The sequence below is a fragment of the Lissotriton helveticus genome, chromosome 5_1, assembly GCF_964261635.1.
Source record: "Lissotriton helveticus chromosome 5_1, aLisHel1.1, whole genome shotgun sequence".
Taxonomy (NCBI): domain Eukaryota; kingdom Metazoa; phylum Chordata; class Amphibia; order Caudata; family Salamandridae; genus Lissotriton; species Lissotriton helveticus.
Genome location: NC_136065.1, coordinates 160,621,104 through 160,627,028, shown reverse-complemented (window position 1 = coordinate 160,627,028; position 5,925 = coordinate 160,621,104).

Genomic DNA, 5,925 nt, shown 5'->3' with positions numbered 1-5,925 from the left:
TTTTGTTTTAATTAACATGTCTGTTTGTAAGGATCTCAGAATTTCTGTGTGTATTTGAGTCCAATTGGTTCTTTTAAAATCTGGTTTTATCAGATCATAAAGGGGTTTGACCCTTTCTGCGTAATTTGCAATGTATGTTCTTCCGAAATTTAGGAAGCCTAGAATTGACTGTAGGTTTTTTAGTGTTCTAGGTGCTTGGAGTACGGCACATTTCTCTAGGAAATTGTCAGCCAGGCTTTTGCCTTCACTTGATAATTCATATCCTAAGAACAGGACTGTTAGATGGGCAATTCTAGATTTTTTAAAGTTGAATTTGTAACCCTCTGCTGCGAACCCAAGTATTATGGTGTTCACTCTCTTCAAGTGAGTATCCAAGTCATCATCTGTTAAGTATATGTCGTCGACATACGATAATGCTTCGTCATCATATGTTTGTAGTAATTCTGTTACTCTCGCTGAGAATACTCCCGGGCTGTTCTTGTACCCCTGGGCTAACCGACAGAATTGTTTTTGAGTGCCATTTATTGAGAACGCAGACAAATATCTGCTCTCTGGTGCTATATTTTGACAAAAGAATCCATTAGAGATGTCTAATGTTGTTTTGTATTTTTTGCGCACTATGTTATTCATTAGTGCAGCACTATGCGAGTTTTGCACTGCAAAAGTTTTGCAACATGAGTTAAGGTGTCGGTAATCCAAAACTAGACGATATGAATTGTCTGGTTTGGAGACCGGAAACAAAGGGTTGTTCATTTGTGAGGTGCAAGTTTCAATCACCCCCTGGTATTCTAATTGATCTAGGATTTCTTTTACCTGTTTTTTAGCTTCTTGCTTAATTGGGTACTGCCTTTGTGCAGTAGGTTGTGATTTTAACTGGATTTTGTGAGGAGGAGAGTCCTCATCCCATCCTACGTGGTTTTTATATAAAGCAGGAGCTTGAGCTACTGCCCACTTTCTAGCAAGTGTGTATTTTTTATGAATTGGGATATGATTTGAGAAGGCAGGCATAATTATTTCTTCGCCATGAGGGCAATCCCTGACAAACTCTGGTGGCCAGTCTTTTTCAGCTAGAAGGATGTCATAGCCCTTTGAGAGATTATCCCAAAATAGTCCCCTTATTTTTCTAGTCTTATCCCCCTCTATACGTAATGTTATTTCATATATTTTGTGAGGTTTGCTAACTCTGTATCTGCAGTTTCCACTTGAAGATATTCATTCGCGTCCACTGTCTCCAGATGATTCATAAGGACTTTGCGAGCTATGCTCACTTCTGCTGCGCTGTCTAGCATTGTCTGAGCCCATTCTCCGTTTTTCAGTTGTGTCCTCAGTATTCTCGGCATTGTTAACTATTTTAATGCTGGCTACCTTCTTTTTGGGAAATTGTAATTTCTTTTTTAGATGAGCAGGTTCCTTGTCTTTGGACTTGGCGTGCTCTTCTCTTTGTTCTGATCGTCCTCTTCTTTCCGATTTCTGCGAGGAAGTCTGAAAAGATTGAGAGGGACGTGTATCAATGTCTTGATATCTATCAGGCTTCTTTATATTATCCCTATTTCTAAGGTTATATCTTTTCCCAGAGGGGTCACTTTGGGGTGACCTGTGTCTTTGGTTCGGAGATTTTTCTCTCCGCCGAGGAGATCTTCCTCTGGACTGGAATTTCTTTTCTTTAGGATTGGATTGTTTGTTTCCATCCCAGCTCTTTTTTTGTGATGTTAAATTATTATTAAAAAATATTTTTTCAGGACTTTCAATCAGTTGTGGTTTTACTGGTATTCCACCTAAACTATCTCTACCTAGTTCCTCATAGGATTTTTCTATAATTCTGGCAATTTCAGCTGGTTGGTCTGCTATATCTGTCTCTTTTAACCTCTGGCGGATCGCCACGTTTGCTGCTTCTCCCTTTATGTTGGCTAATAATATAGCCGAGACCTGCTTGAAGTCTTTTAGTTATTTCATACCAAGAGTTAAAGCGGGTTCCGGACCGTATTCATCTTGAATTTGTTTTAGCACATCTGGTATTACCGAGATGGATGGAACACCATGCGTTTTTGTGTAAATGGAAGCAAAGACTGTACCCCAAGTGTCACAGTCCTCCACGTGTGGTGCGATTCCCATTGGAAGACAGATAGTCAGAATCCTGTGTTTTTCTAACGGGGTGGTGTCTGGAAACACCGCCTCTATTTGGGTGATTTTTTGTGCTAGCCAGAATGGTATTTGTTCCCGTTTAGCTGGTACTTTACCTAGGCAGGACTGTATGTTCTGTGGTGTAATTTTATTTGTGTTCCCCTGATGAGGGGTCAGCTGTGGAATTTTAATTGCTGGTTGAATTGTTGAAGTCCGCATCACATATTGGACTAATTGTCTATGTAATTTTATTAATTGTTTTAGCTGTGTTAAAAGCTCTGCTGCAGACATCCCGTCGATGTCTGGATGTGGTGTGTATCCGGCTAGGACCGGCCACGTTGCTCCTGGTCTACCTAAAGGACCGAGCCTGGTGATGTGATTATTATGTTTTAGGGCGCCATTAAATAAGAGCAGGTGCTCTTGAAATTTAAGTGGTACTTCCACCTCCTCGAAAGGAGTGTACTCTTCAGGAGGTTCCTCTGTTTTGTAATAGTGGAAGTACTTTGTTACAGCATTTGCTGCTGGAAAGTTTATCCATGTGTAGAATACCTCGTGTGCCTCAATTACGAATATGACTGTGCCACCTCTAGGTGTCAGTCCATTTTCTATAAGTTTTAAGGTTATAGATTTCCTTGTGTTGACCGGGATGATTATTATACCCGGGTCTGCGTCTTGCATAGCAGTATCAGCTGCTGCGAGTTCAGTTGCTATTCTAACTGTCTCTCTTTCATCATCACTGTCTACCATTTTACCGACAGGAAGGTTATTTCTTTTGTTTGCAGATCAGGTTTCTTATGGAAACAAAGATTAGATGCACAATATTTTGGAACAGTGTATCCTTCAACGTTGACTAAACCAAGAACCATACATAGGAGTTTCCTCCTGCGAGGTCTGGCGGATATGACCTTTCACCCACTCCAGACGTCTTTGGAGTATTATGGGAAAAAAGGGGTCTGAGTGAAAAAGCACGACTGAGTTACTCTAAATGTCTTACGTTAGTTTTATCGCCTATCCAAACGCGTTGGGCGCCATGTAGTGTAGTTCCTATTATCCCAATAGGCTCTGCGCATTGGAATAATACCTTCAATAGTATAGGCCTAGACCAGACGTTAACTAGGTCTACTACTGTCGATATTAGACTTAAAGTTTTGGGTTTGCCAGCTAGCTCAGAGTTCACTAGAAACTTTCTCGAATAGGCAAGGAGGAGTTGAACCTCCCTGGATAGACAAGAAGGGATTTAGTTTCTGACAACCATAGAACATGACAACTTTGCTCTCCCCTAATCAAGAGTGTATCTCTAGAGGCGTGTGAACAAAAGGCAATTTATTTTACTCAGTCAGTACGTGCATTCTTAGTCTCACCAGATTGTAGAGAAAAGGAAGAGACGGGCGTGTTCAATAAAAGATGTTATTTATTGATCAGTCTCTTTTCTCATACAAGAGAAATGGATCGATATTATTGCAATACTTATGGTTAAGTAAAGTGCATACATTAAAAGCAGAAGTATAAAATAATACTGTAAAAACATTGATATGGTTTCCAAGCCATATGAAGGTTTAAAATGAATAAAATAGATACATACATATATACATTTGACTAATCGTACTCAACTGGTGTTTCTAACTACGCCTACCCCAATGTACCTGACCTAAGCCTAATACGTGGGCGGGAATAGAAAGTAGCAGTTTAAGTTAAGTTTGTTTTGCCAAGTGACTGACTAAAGAATTCTCTGCGAGGGGTTATTCAGTTCTGTACCTGGAATCTAGGATGAATGAGGGATGGTATCTCTCGTCTCTGGTCTCGATATTCCAAGCTGCCTGCGAGGGCTACCCGGAAGCGCCGGTGCTGGATTTCTCGGCAGGAGAAAGCAGCGTCTCGTTCTCAGCGCGTCAGGAAGGCGGGGCTGCGCCAGCGGGGTCTGCTCTGCTCTGGGCTTCGGCAAGTCTGGCTGCTCCGATCTCGTCACCACCGCGTGTGTTTGCATAGGGCAATATCGGTAATATTTATACCTTTAAGGTGCAGAGATTGACGTAAGGATGGACATAGATACGTCAATAAGGATGTCATACGACTTGGTCGTTAGCACATTCTTTTGCTGAAGTTCTCGGTGAAATCAAAACAATGGCCGCAGGGTTTTTCCCAGGTTGTCATAGGTTTGATTTGTTTTGAGAACTCCGTATGCCTTATCAGGGGCTGGAGGAATATTGCTTGTCTAATTAGATTGCAAGCGTTATGACCTAATCAGATAACACATTCCTGTGCCGTAGTGTGGCTTAATCAGATAACGGTTTCTGCATCATGGGGGTTTTCTGCATCATGGGACGGCTGCTAGTTAACTTGTTAACCAGAATAGGGTCAGGAATAGGGGGATCGATACAGAACCTATAGGAATACATCACAGTCGGATTGCCATTATTTACAAACACAATCTAACCTGCCGAATACTGGGCAGTCCTGTCCCAGACTGTGAGAACGGCGCGTTCTCTATTGAGTTCGGCCCTGCCCTTACTTTTCAGGTATTCTATTATATAGACCCCCAGACCCCCCACTGGACTTCTGCAAATCTCTCCCAGAGCTGGCTGCAAATTTAGCCAGCTCCTCTGCTAATTTTTCTATATTGGGGGATTTTAACCTACATTTTGATGACCCTCTACAGACCTCGGCGACGGAACTTATCAAGGAACTACCGGTTTTCCAACTCTCACTAAAAATTAGTAAACCCACCCATGCAAAGGGCCATTTACTAGACCCCATCTTCTCGAATCTGGACGCTCTAGTAGGAGAAAACCCTATACCCCTTCCATGGTCAGACCATTTTCTTATGCCTGTCTCATGGTCGCCACCCTACAGAACAACGTGTAGAACCCCACTGCCCTATTCAAGAACAAGGCCCTGGTCCAAAATATCATTGAAACAATGGACTACAGTCCTGGAAGAAACCAAACCAACCTCCTTACTAGACGTAGTCACGGCCAATGATAACTTTAATAACTGGCTTCAAAAATCCTTGGATGCTCTTATTCCTGAAAACTAAGACAAGAAACACCAAAAAGCCTTGGTAAACAGCTGTACTACGAGGCCTAAAGCAGAACTGTAAAAAAAACGGAGAGAGCCTGGAGGAAAAGTTTTTCCTCGGACTCGAACAAAAAATATAGAGACAGTATTTACCTCTATAAAGCGGCAATCAGAGCAGCGCAGGCTGCCTTCTATGAAAATAAAATCTTAGCCGCACCTAATTCCACTCGTGAGATCTTCAACATTGTGAAAACTCTCTCAAAGATCCCCCCCCTCACCTGTCTCTCCTGATACCTCAGCTCAGGAGCACAGTGTGACAAACTAGCAGAATTCTTCTCATCTAAAATTGAAACCATTTTCTCCTTATTTCCCCCTATGACTAACGACCTCACACTCCATTCACTCGGTAAAAATCATCCCAGCCTGGATTCTATTCCGGCAATGGAAATGCCAGAACTAGAAAAACTGTTCACCAAAGTAAAAAGTGGATCACCCAAAGACCCTGCCCCACCACGGATGGTCACCCAGGTAGCAGATATAGTTTTCCCTGTGATTTTAGATCTAATTGACACCTCACTGTTCTCAGGGGTGGTGCCCCCCGCGTGGAAGGAAGCCATGGCAAAGGCCCTGCTGAAGAAACCTAGCCTAGACCCTTCCACTTTAGGAATTTACCGTCCCATCTCCCTACTTCCAGGGATAAGTAAAATCACTGAAAAATATTTTAATTCCATACTTTCCTCTTTTTTGGAGACCCACAATCTTCTCCACCAGACACAGACAGGTTTCCGC